Source organism: Anas acuta, chromosome 17, assembly GCF_963932015.1.
Source record: "Anas acuta chromosome 17, bAnaAcu1.1, whole genome shotgun sequence".
Classification (NCBI taxonomy): domain Eukaryota; kingdom Metazoa; phylum Chordata; class Aves; order Anseriformes; family Anatidae; genus Anas; species Anas acuta.
In genome coordinates, this window is record NC_088995.1 from 11353992 (window position 1) to 11366988 (window position 12997).

Consider the following 12997-nt stretch of genomic DNA (forward strand, 5'->3'; position numbering starts at 1 on the left):
AGCCTATTAGCTCCTTCCATCCAACAGGCCTCCTCCTACAGAGTTAAACTTCGTATCGTGTAATTATAGGCAATGTAGACTAATGGTGTATATTCAAAACACACTGGCACCACAAAAGTTAGTTGAGTAAAAAGTCAATTAGATCCAAAACGAATCAATAAAGTCCCACATTAAAAACAGCTGTTTGACCAGCTTTATGTACAACTATTGATTCCCTGTGGTTTCGGCATTAGTTCTCATTTGCAATTTTCTCAAAGCAAAATCTCATGCTCCCTTGCTGGCTGCATTGACCAGCCAGCCTGGTTGCATTAGTTAGCATTAGGGGTACATGACTGATTTCTGCTGCCAACTTGCATGTCTCAGGTTGCAGTACTCTAACACTTTTGTGTTTCACTCTTGAGGACAATTCAACATCTAATGAAAATACCCATTTTTTTTCCCTGTGGAACTGCTACAGGCATGAGTGAGAATGTCTTCTCTCCTTTCATAGCCATGTTGAGCAGAAGCAGGAGCACTGAGAAAGGAAAGCCGTAGTGTGAAATCATGGGCAAATGCGGATAAGAATGAGAGCGAAATCCCCAACGCAACGGAAGGAAGGCGGGCGAAGCCAGGTGTTTCGGTGACTTTGCTGTTTCCACTTCTGATGGCTGTGATGCAGCACAAGAGAGAGAAGCTGCTTCATGTGGCTGGCTTGAGCATGACCTGCCATGGGCAAAGGGGAAGTTCTCACTTCTGGGCGTTTCACCTAAGTCTCTGGTGGAACAGACCGAGACAAACTGGAAAGCAGATGCCCAAATGGAAATACATCTCGTGCGTGTGCCTCTTTAGTCTAGCAAAAACAAATGGTGCCTGTCAGCAGAACCTGAAGGCCCTTCACTTCTCCTAACTCTGTGGAGTGCCATGCCATGGACATACTCTACATGTTTTATTTCTGAGTGTATATATGCTCACTGGGAGCAGATGTCCTGTTTTTTTTTCCTCCCTTTTATACTCTTCTACCAACACTCCTGCTTGTTCAGTGCCTGTATCCAAAGCCCACTCACTAGCTACCTGTATTTCAGATGTCTCCAGAAACCTGACAATTTCAAGGTCATTATAACTGTGAAATGAAAGAAATGATGAATTTGAAGGGTGCAATTACCTGGTTTCTTAGGTACTTAACAAGATCCTTCTCATGATACCTATCACAGAAGGCTCCCGTCCAACACTACTCTCCATTCATATAAAAGTTTCTGAGTTCTCTCCTCTGAACTCCCTCATAAAGTTAATTTTCATGATTTTAACTAGAGGCGTTGCCCATTCTGATCAGGATCCCAAGCTTCGCAGTTTCTCCTGCATGCCCCTCCTAGGGGAACTACACACTCATATACCCAAATAAATTCCCTCCCATTGACCAGGCTGACTGCCAGTCACACATGGAAACATCCCAAGAAAGAGACTGGATATTCTCTCGGTCGCAGCTGGGTCAGGTTTTACAGAGGTTCTTTCACAAAGTTCTGTGCTTTGGTTCCTTGTCTGCTCTGAGCAGAGGCAGCACAGAGCTGAGCACCCTCAGCTGCCCTGACAAAAGCACGGAGCCACCAGACCACACTACAAAGTTCTAGAGACAAAAATGTGTTTGTTTTAACCAAGTCCTAGAGTCATTTTCATGCTTAATGATAACAGGCTGAGCCAATTTGCCTAAGACTTGACAGTCAGCTCCAATAATTCAACCTTAATTAAACCTGAACGCGTGTCAGTTCAGCTCGTCCCTTCACAGGAAATCTGACATTAGCAATGATTCATGTTTCAGCCCTGCTCTGGGAAGGCTGGATCACATCTGCCATTCTCCACCATGCGGAGCGCTACCCCTTTTCAGCATGCCAACTTTGTTTATTTTCTAACCAAACACTTTGGACTTCTTCCACTGAGAGGCCTTCTTAAATGAACAGACAGTGGGACATGCCTCGATTTCACTGGGATGAATGATGACTTGGTGCGAGAGACGGAAGAAAGCACTGGAGCTGCTCTAACAAAAAAAATATAAATAAATAAAACCAGCCTGAGCTTAGCCATTCCAGTCTCTTTAATCAACCGATCCGTCATTTGTAGTGTTGCAAAATCCTAGCCTTCCTGTGACTTGGGCTACGTCCCATTCCAGCTTAATTGGTTAAGATGAAAACTTTTAATTACTTCTAAAAGCACGGAGAGCTTTAGCTACTGCTACTAACAAGAGCTGAAGTAGAAGCCTAAAGTCAGCTACAGCTGAATTTGCTGGAAAAAAGTACCTTTCAGAAAGAATCATGCAAACCTCAAACACCATCAGCATGGACCCAACATGAAATTTCACTGGATTTAAAATCTGTGACTGGAATAAACAAGTGCTGCCCATCCGCACAGCTGTACAGCGTGACATGCTTGCCAGCGTGTAAGTACACAGCATTGCAGGCTAAGTACAATACAGAAAGTCCCAGACACAAATTAAACCTTTCTGTTACAGGAATTTGCTTTCAAGCTGATTAAGAGTAGCTCAAGTGCAAGGGATTAAACATGTAAAGGCTGCTTTGAGGACTCCAATAAGCAGTTACTGTGTTACACAAACAGTACTTAGGGCAATAGCATTTCCAGCGCTGCCTCTTGCTCTTTGCAAGCTGCTGGTTGTTGCTGAAAGGGGACTGTCAACACACGTACAATGTGATTGGAAATAATCTAATCTTGCTTGCACGCCTTTCCTTTGTCTCTTGAAAAAAAAAGAAAGTGGAGTCATTCAGACGTCTTTCTGCAGTCTCCCTCGTATTCAAACAGCAAGGGTGATGGGGTGATGTGAGAAAGAAATTCCTCTCCTACATCCATCAATGACATCTTTACCAATGGCAATTTCCCAAGAAACACAACCACCACCATCTGCAGCCTATCTATTCCACCCCGTACACATCTTTGAAAACAGACATAAGCCAGGCTGGCTGTTATGAACCCCGTTTCATATTATAATTCCAGCAAGAAATGCTGCAAAAGCATCACCGCAGGAATTACGGGGACATATGTGGCAAGAAGCTGAGTATTTCAGAGCTGGCTGATGAGTCCCAGAGATGAGTTTTGAACCATCAGCATTAGGAGCCAGTACAGAACAGCACGATTTTACAGCAGTAGGGCAAAACAAAGAAACTACTAAAATAACTTATTTGGTGAACTTCAGCAAAACCTTTTTTTTTTTAATTGAGCTTTTAGACTGCTGCATAATGTACTGTGGGTGCCCAACATATATAAGCACAAGTGAGAATAAAGCATTTTGCATCGGCAATGATAGCACTGATGCTGGCAGTGTGCTTACAATTGAAAAATCAATATTTAAGTGCTAATTCTTTATCCTCAGCTGGATTTTGCTTTTATATGGATTGTTTTTTCATTATGTTTTAGTAAGGTAGCACTATTTAAGGCATTAGACAATTAGCTGGGTTTGCAAGGGTGAGGAGGCAAACAGCTACCACACAGCAGCTATCTGACATAGGGCACCAAGCTCCTCCACCTATTGTAATGCAAATCAGCCCAAGATAAGAAAAAGACTTGGGACTCACACACAAAAACGCTGTCTGCAAGGCTCTGTGGTGTGTAGCTGAACCATTTTTAGCATTATTAGGCAGCAAAGGCCGGATTTCCACTGTGACAGCAGCCTACTGCATACGTGCGGCTGTGTCAAAAATGTTCTTCTGTGACAGGGGCTTCTCAGAACATAACGTGCCTCTGGTGGGTGCTCCCAAATAATGGCAGTGCCTCTTCAGAGAGAGAGCCAGCCGGGTGTAAGCACAGCTCTCCTGCCTGGCTCTGACCTCGGAGCAGCGCGGGGAGGTCTGTCCTTGTGCACCCCTCTCCGTCCCTGTGGGCTGGGTGCCCGGCTGGCAGGGGGAAGCTCGTCCCCAACCCAGCCCCATCCAGCCCCTGCCGCTCCGTTCATTTGTACCGAGCTGTCTGTCAAGTCAAATCGTCTCGCAGCAATCTGAAACACCCTCCGAACAGCTGCCACTATCAATTACTCTCGCAGACAGCCTTGACTATCAGGAAGAGAACTGGAGCGAGCACTTGCCAGTTTTAATAAACTGTGTTGCCCAAGTCATTTAACCTGCTAGATTGCTGTATGCTGGGGCTGTAACAAGCCTTCAGCTTTTCAAACTAGAAGAAAGCAACAGTGGCAAAAAGCTGTCAGCTTGGTCCTCAGAATTAACTTCCAAGTGTATCTTTTATTTTTATTTCCCTCCTCTCCTTTCTGGAGCACCCAAGTTTAGAAGTGAAGTATCTCCAAGTCGCTTTCATAATGTGACGCCAAGGAAAGCATCCCACATTGTTAACACAAAGGCAATGCCTCAAGAGAGTGAAGGGCTGACGTGCTCCAAGACTTTCGTGCTAGGAGCACGCCCGAGCACAGACAGCCCCTTCTCCTCTTCCAGCTGCACGGGCACCTCCCGTGGGCAGTCCCCACGCCGCTTCCCTCCAGGGATTGCCCACCTCCCCCAGCGATGCGATGCACCCAGGAGCTTCACAATGCCCTGACCACCACCCGCACTCTGCGCCCACCTCTCCCCCCACGGGGTCCTTACACACACAGCTCAGTTTCTCACCCGACTAAAAAACCTCAACTTGGCCAGATTGAATTTACTCCAGTACCTCCATAGAGGAATCTGCGCTTCCACTAGAAAGCTTACTGGACTGCACAAAGCAAAAATGTTTAAAAAAAGCCCTATGCTAAATGTTTTCCTTAGCCAGCTCCGCAGATAAGACCCTTTGTTGCGAAAGCTTGCAGCGCAGGAAGATTTCACCCTCTCCCCAAGAAACAGGAGAGTAACAGCATAAAGACCTACAGACTTGATGCTGATTTGCTGCTTTATGGTTCTTTAATGGGATGTTTTATTCTTGGAGATTTGGGAGCTTTCCATGCTCTATCCAGGCATGTTAGCTGTAAGCATGCATGACGACACTCCAAAGCTGCAGGAGCTGAATGAAAATGGGTGCCAAACACAAGGATTGGGGCCAGCACACAAAGAAGGAGGATCACCATTCAAATCCCCCCAAAGTAAGTCACACTGCATTTTCCTAGCAATGCTGCTTCTGGCACCGTTTCAATGCAAAGCTGAAACTGGATTTGCAGCTAAAGCACCTACTGTGGATGCTGGCGTTGTAATGAGATTGAAAGTTTCATATAGGCTTTTAATCTAGGGCTATAATGGTGGATCAAACACTGCAGGGTTAAATCCCTTCAGTGCTGCTCCTAAGCAGATGCCGGCTGCCTAAAAACCAGTGACGTAAGGGCTGTTCAATTGCCCTGGCCACAAAATGCTACTAAAGCTTCTTGTAGTTACTTACTGAAGGTGTTTCTGTCTTGTTTTGTTCTGTTTTTGCTTTGTGCAACGGCATGTTGTACACCTCATCGGAGTGATAGACAAGCAGCAAGATAAATAAGCTATTAGGAAGACAAAAAACCCCTCCAACACATGAAAGCAAGCAAGCACAAATACTCCGCTCCAGATCTAGGCTTTTAAAGAGACAGAATTGTTATATATCAAGTAATCTTATGATTTTAATTAGTCAAACAACTATCAACTACTACATTATAAGAGAAAATGTACTACTTTTGCTGTTCCAAATCCATATCGATTCCCATCTAGCCTGCAAGTGAGTTATTAATCACTCAAATTAAATCATGAACACAGGTCTTTACGCTGAAATTGAACCCCCACCAATAGATCAATAACTCAAACCTCCAAGAGCAATTACTGTTCAGCATAATAGAGTGGCTTGTTGCAGAGAGCTCCACGCAGCCCACAATTCTCTCCGCCGTATCTTTCACAGGCAGTGCAAACAACCCGGGAAAAAAAAGATTTTATAACTATTATTTTCAAAATAAACAGACATCTGCTTAGAGTTACCTAATCTCTCTCACATCACAGAGGCAGATCTGCCAAGGTCACATTGGAGACATGATTACATTTTTTCACAATTTGTTATTCTAGCAAAGCCCTGATAAGATTGAACTATTGAAGTTCACACTCTGGTTTAATTTCAAGAGGTTAAATGCCAAATCCTTTTCTTATTGCTACAAGGAAGGGATCTGCCAGGCTGCATAATACCCTGTGTGGGCTAAGACAACAATTTTGTTTCATCTGCACAGTCTTATGGAGGTTTTGATTTTTTTTAAAATGACATCAGAGAACTCCAAACACCCAAAGAATCATTTAAAGTAAAATCCGACAGTGAGACTGTTCCGAAGGAGTGAGAATGACCTTTCAGACCCTCCAGCCTGGAGAAGTTAAATCAGTGGCTGGCTGAGAAAGCACACTCGCTAACCAAAACCAGAAAAAGGCAAGAAAGAACATTCTCCAACACCAGATCATCTCTGCTGGGAACAGCAGATGATTACCCTAAGCAGCCAAGCGTACACAGGGTCACAGAAATTCCCATCTCTGCCTTGGAAGATAACTGATGCTCGCCCCGATGCAATGGAAAGAGGAACCTTCAGTGCTCAGGCTCTCCGCCTGCCGCCGTGCCACTAAGCATCCGCGTCCTTTCCAGGTGAGAGCCGTATTTCTGCACGCATCCTTGCTTCCGATCGCTCCCCCCTTCAAGCAGGCCCCTGAGCGCCATCCATCATCCTTCATTAGGGAGGCTATTGGCAGCCAATTAAGTGGTGATGGACCCATGCCAGGAAGCTAATCAAGATGAGTTCATAGCATACCCTTCTTGCTGCAGGCACTGGCTCCATCTACACGAGGGATCGCATTTCTGCTTCTTCCCCTCTCCAGCCCCGTGGTGGATGTGCCCAAACAGCCTCGGACAAGGCTGAGCATACCCACGGAGAACTCACACCAAACCAGGGGAGAGGAGGAAAACACCCACACAGGTGCTGCTGGGATCTCACAGCCCGGCTTCCACCATGGCTTTTAATCACCGGACACAAGTAGCTTTTACAAAAAAGAGGGAGCGAGATTAGCTATTCCCTATCACAGCAAAGGCAGAAAGCTCAGGGAACAGTTTTCTTCCTCCCTAAAGGTTGGCGATTGTAACTGGAGTTAGAAAGATCAGATTGTGCTGTGATCTCTTTGGGAACGCGGTGTGCAGTGCCGACATGAAACACAGCAGTGCAGAATGCAGCACCCTGCACACATCTCAGCGGGGCTCAGCTCCGGTCTCTAGATCAACGAAGATCACTCACATGCATCAAACTCTGTGCTCTGGGTTAGCGTCCCTATTATTTTTTACTGAAACACAGAGGCACACAACAGACCCTCTCATATACACATCTGAATTCAGTCCCCGGATAGATTTTATGGATTCAAACTGGCTTTTCAGGGCAGAGCACAGCCCTGTGTAAACCAAGACTTCAAAGGGAAAGAGCCCTCTTCCCAAGTCCGCGTGCTGATCCCCCCGTGCTTTGTGCCTGCCAGACGCAGGGTTTCAGCACGCTGTACTTTGTTTAGGAGGCTCTCTGCTAAACTCTGCCACTTAGGTTTTACAGGAAAACACTCAGCAGTAATCATTTCTAATGGATTTAAGTCTACAGTGGTCTTTACTGGATGTCAGGAGGCTGCACAAAACGACGTATCGTGACCGCATGCAATCAGCATTTGAAGTGCCAAAGCTGCTTTTCTGGCTCAGGGAAGTCAGAGCTGAAAGGCACGGAAGGGCAGCAAACAGAGCTGTTCAGAAACCGTCGTGGTAACTTGACCAACTTCCAGACACGGGGCAATGGCTGGAGCTGGAAAAATGGAAAGTTTTGCTGCAAGGTGACTTTGCCTCTCCTAACCAGGAACTGAAAAGAGTGACTGACCATGCACAAATTAGCGAAATCCTGCCTTATTTATTTGCTAAGTCCAGCTCTCACAGCTCAGTAGCTGCTGTCACATTAGTGCTAATACGCTTATCAATTGGGAAAACAACGCCTGAGTTTCAGTCCTTGTCGGGGGGGGGCAACACTTTCCAAGCAGCGGCTCTGCACACCCTGCAGCCTCCTGCTGCCCTCCCTGCTCACCCCCCCAGGCAGGTCCCAGCCAGCGCTCGGCATCAGTGGCAGCACCTCGCTCCTCCAAAGCACCGTCTGGGTACCTGTCGCCAAACTGCCTCCACTTCAACAGCAGGTAGGCAGCAGCACCAGTTTCCCATTCATTTTATTGAGGATCTAGGGTCAGGATGAAAAGAAACGGCAGATTTTCCTCTAAGCAGTAAGGTCTCCCACCTCGCTCCCATCTCCAAGGTCAAAATCCAGCTCTACAGCTGCTGTAATGGCAGTTTAAGAAAAAATAAGGTATTGAAGTGAACAGACCGAACACATTCAACACATTCAAGTTGTATGGATAATTAAAATATTTAAGGGACAAGCTGCAAGTTGTTAATCAGGGAGCATTTACTTGAATGGTGTGTGCCCTTTGGATTTGGTCCCTATGGCAACCAAATATTCACTCCAAAAGGATGCTCTGGAAGAAGCATGTCAGGAGCTGCCTCGACGTTTTAATTCACAGAGTGAGCAATGAATAAATATAGCTACTGACAAGCACAGCACCGGCAAAAAAGGGTCTGTAAACAGCATTAGGAAGCCACAAATGGCCTTTTGCATTTTAAGACTGGAAAAGGTTCATTTTTTCTGAAAGGACACTCACTAAAAATACCAAGAAAAACAGACTGTGTTGCACATGGGGTGTTAAATCGCATGTATTAGCGACTAATAAATTGTGCTTCTGCTCCCTACGTTGGAAGATGTTGCATCTAACTCCAGAAAGTTATTTTCTATCTCACCTGGCTCAACAGGGGACAGAGTTTGAGAATGCATGTGAAGGAGAGCTTCTCAGTGTGCTCAGGATGGAAGATGTGAGGAATGACTCTCCCTTCCTTCCAAACAGGAAGAGCGGCTTGGTATGCACTACGGAGAGGAAAGAGTGTACTCATTTATTACCCGCCCTGCAGAAGGCAAACTCCTTCGCCATGATCTCAGTGTGCGAAATGCAGCTGTGAAGCTCCTTCCAGCTTTCTCCTTTGATGAAGTGTGAGCTCTTCAATGGGCAGTAGAAGCTTTGGAAATACTTTGGTGCCGGAAATGCCTGAGGATAATGTAAGATCTGGCATCTAAGGAAGATCTGCTCAGCTTTGAGTCACGCCCTACACAAGAAGGTACTCTGAATCTCTTCTTTCATGAAGATTTATGACTGCGGATAGAAATCTCACCCTTCTTGGCGAAGGGGCGTGCTGGAAGCCCCAGCACCCAGCTCTGTGCTGCCCAATTCCCTGGGCAGAGCCACAGCTCTCCCCATGCCCTTGCTCTGGAGCTGGGCGAGCACTGCCGCGGCACCAACCTCCCTCCCAGGGAGCGAGCAAGCACAGACTCAGACATCTGTAACACAATCGCAGGAATTATTTCATACAAAGCTGCTGCGCATTTCTATTTCAATGTTGGGTGAAAGAAAGAGACAAGTATCTGGGCTTAGCCTGCAGATAGTTTTCTAAGACAGTAATTGCTGCATAATTCATATTCTTGTTTTCACATGTTTGCCATGTGTACCAACAATTCTATTGAATTCACCGTAAGTTTTTCCTTCAAGTCATCTCCATGTCACATTTTTTCCAAACAGCAAAAGCACAAACAAACAAAATCCCAAGGCTAAGCAGCAGCTTGGGTTTGGCAAATTCCTGTAATCCTGGATTCTTGCACATTAGGAGACGAAAGTGGCGTCCGTGCTAATTCTTGAGAGTTCCCAGTTCCCATTAGCACAGCAGACACCACCTTTCACTCATTATTTCTGTATTTCCCTGCAAGCAGTTTGCTGTGAAGTTGGAATTGAGCGTTCGTATCTCTGCCCAAAGCCACCTGCTCCCCATCAACTGCAGATCCCTCAGGCTGGAGGAGTGCTGCCCTCTACATGGGGAAAGACTCATCGATGACTATTTGCAACCGATATGAAATACCAGTGCAGTTACTAACAATTTATGGCTTCTGCACCAAACAGGCTCAACAAAGAGAATGGCTGGGATGATGCAGGCCCTCAGCTCAGTCTTTCAGCAATGGTTTGAGGCACCTTTGCTCCTATTAATCTACCTGGAGTTCATACACTCTATCTGCACGGGGACGTGATGCCTTCTTTTAACAAATTCACTGGTTCTGGTGGGCCCCAAATGGTTAATCAATGCAGGGATCACAGATTCAATGCCTCATCTCTCCATATGCAGAATCCAAGTTCTGGTGCCACTGGTTTTGTTTTTGAGGACTCAATATGGTTTTGGTTTTGAGGACAACACCCCAAACTGCCAGCGGTTTGTTTCAGGGAACCACCTCCTCCCACAGTAATATATTCATTTGCAAAATGTATCACATATGTTGCGTGCAAACTGGCAGAGAGTCTGATTCAGCTCCGACAGCATGAGAGCCTCTAGCCCAAATATCTGAGAGTAATAAAATCCACACCATCCTCCTGATCCCTCACGCTAACAGCGAATTGACCTATATTCACTTCGCATTAGAAAGCCTGTCAATAGCGAGCAACCTACGCAGATCCGTAACCGCAATTAAAAGGGAAGGGACATCAGCTTCTAACGTGTCTCAGTTTCAGCTTCCTCCTCCCTTGGCTTGAAATAAAGATACCAAGCCCAGATCTAGCATTTTGCCTTTCCACGGGCTTCCTGCTGTAACAGGAGCGGGAATGGCCCCGCTCAGCCCTCGGCAGAGGCTGGAGGGCCAAGCCCCAGCGCCAGGTGGGACCGGGACCTGAGGCACAGGAGGGCACAGATGTGTGCGGGGCTGCAGCACCGTACGGCTTCCGCATCCCCCTGCCCTGTGTTCTTACTTCCCCAGCCAAACCCAGTTTGTTTTTCCTGGGTATCTAACCGACTTGCTACAGCACCTCCTCATCCCTTTGGCAGAGGATGTGTCCGTGCCGTGGCTGTGGTTGTGTGGCCCTCAGGGGGATCATTGCCATACAAAATGTGCTAGCAGGAGTGGTTTTGTTACAGGCCATGCTCCAGGCTACTGGAAGTGATGGGAATGTCACACCCAACCTGAAGACCACGCCACAACCAGCAGTGAGGCCAGGAAGCACAGAGCACCCATTATTTCCCGTATAGATGCGTGAAGCAAGGGGAATCACCCCGTGCAGACGGCAGGCCCCGAGGGAGCAGTCGGCCTCTTCAACACCACTCCAGAGCTGAACCCGTGTCTCCAGGGCCCGAAGCCCTGCTCACCCCCCGGCTCCATCCACCTCTCCCCACAGCAGCACAGGCCAGCTCCTGTACTCCCAGCGCGGGGTGCTCGGCACGCCAGTAAAGGTTTCCCTTTCCTTCCTAGCATGAGGAATTTCCTGCCCCTTCGCTTTATAAATTACTAGAACAGACATTTAAATGTTCAAGAGTCATCTGAACAGAGTATTCATGCCTTGGGCATTTTTACGCTCTACAAGGAGAGAAACAAAAGGGCCTCATTTAATATCTCCCTGTAGCATTCCCTGCTCTTGCTCTTCCCTTGCCAATCTCCAAAGGCGAACTCGCGGCGGTTCAACGCTCCTGCAAGGCCCCGGCCCTCCCCTCTTGCTTTTTAAGAGCAGGATCAGCTTTTAAAGCAAACCTCTGAGGCACGCCAGAACAGGTGGCGGGAATCCTCTAAAGTAGAGAAAAATCATTTGTAACCAATAAATAGAGAAGACAATCCTGATTCCCATGGCTTTATCAAGCACCCGAGGGAGCTGTTCGGCTGGCAGGCACATCTGCTGCTCCTGCCTGCTCCAGCGGCTCCGAGCACCAAGCACCGGGGCTGCAGGACAGGGTGGAGGAATGGCCATGGTGCACCTGCACCCTGCACCTCTGATGGTGCCGAGTGGTTTTCTGCCTGCTTTACAGGCAAGTTCCTGAGCTCTGCATTTGGAAGAACTGTGGGAGAGCAGCTCGCTCCCACCTCCCCTCCCAGCCCTGCTGCCTGCCCTTCTTCCTCCCTCATTGTCAAGACTGAAGAAGAGAGAGGTGACAAGCTAGAAAGGCATGGCCATGGCTCGAGAATCAAAAGAACCCCTGCTGAGCTCCTAAGTGCTGTTACGGATGCTCCCCATGCACAAGGACGCAGGATGTGGCCCCCAACCAGCTAGGAGCAAAGGAGGCAGAGGAACAGATGTGCCTTCTGCACAAACCTCAGGAGTTGCTCCTCCTCTGTGTTAGCTGGCAAGTACGAGGCACAGAAACATCCACGGCCAAGAATAAATGCTGGAATCCAGGCTTATCTGAATGTGGTCTGAGGGACGCTTCGCTATGTGGCCACTGCATTTGTTTGCTCAGAAGTGAAGAGGCAGTGATACTTCTTCCTACGGAGGAGGACCAGGAAATTAAACCCAGACTTGATTCAGATCTCCCTCCTTGCTCTTATGGGTTTCTCTGCACAAAGAAGGGGTGGTGGTGGGCTTGAATTCTCCAAATGTGACTTCCCTTTCCTGCACAAGTGATTTTGAGGGAAGAAGGTCTGAAGGACACCAGTGCTTGCAGCTTTTTACAGATATGCCACATTCTGGAGCCCTGGGCTTCTTCCCATTTCCTTGTCTCCCACATCAATGAAGCCTTTTCACAACTTGCACTGGAGTCATTCCAGGTGTTCGTGCCCACCCCTCCCCACACAGCAGCTGCTGAGCTCTGCGCGTACTTTGGTGACACGCCGTCACTGACCAGTTTTTCAGAAGCCAGTCCTACAGCAGTACCAGAAAGTCTATTTAGTTTGTAAGGCTACAAAACCTGGCACAGCCCTTCAACCAGTCTGAAACATGGCTGCTGTGTGCACGTCCCTTCTGAAGAGCCACTGAAACATTTATCATTGCATGGCCACGCTCTCCTGGTCACATAGCAGCCCTGGTGTCCTGGAGAAGGGCTGTATCACAAACAAGCGCCCACCTCCAGTACCTCTGGGGTATTCACCACGCTGTGGCTTCACCAAATTAAGTTTCTGGCCAGAAAAGAGAACACTTTCTTCAGTCACCCTGCAGAAATGTTTTCCTTATGGCCAAACTTCAGACAC

The 12997-nt window shown here is 47.4% G+C and overlaps 1 protein-coding gene across 24 annotated transcripts in view; it reads right to left on the reverse strand.

The window, feature by feature from the left end:
- The window catches only part of FBRSL1 (fibrosin like 1), a 513602-nt gene that overhangs the window by 28271 nt on the left and 472334 nt on the right, over positions 1–12997 (reverse strand). The gene's annotated exons all lie outside the window — the stretch shown is intronic.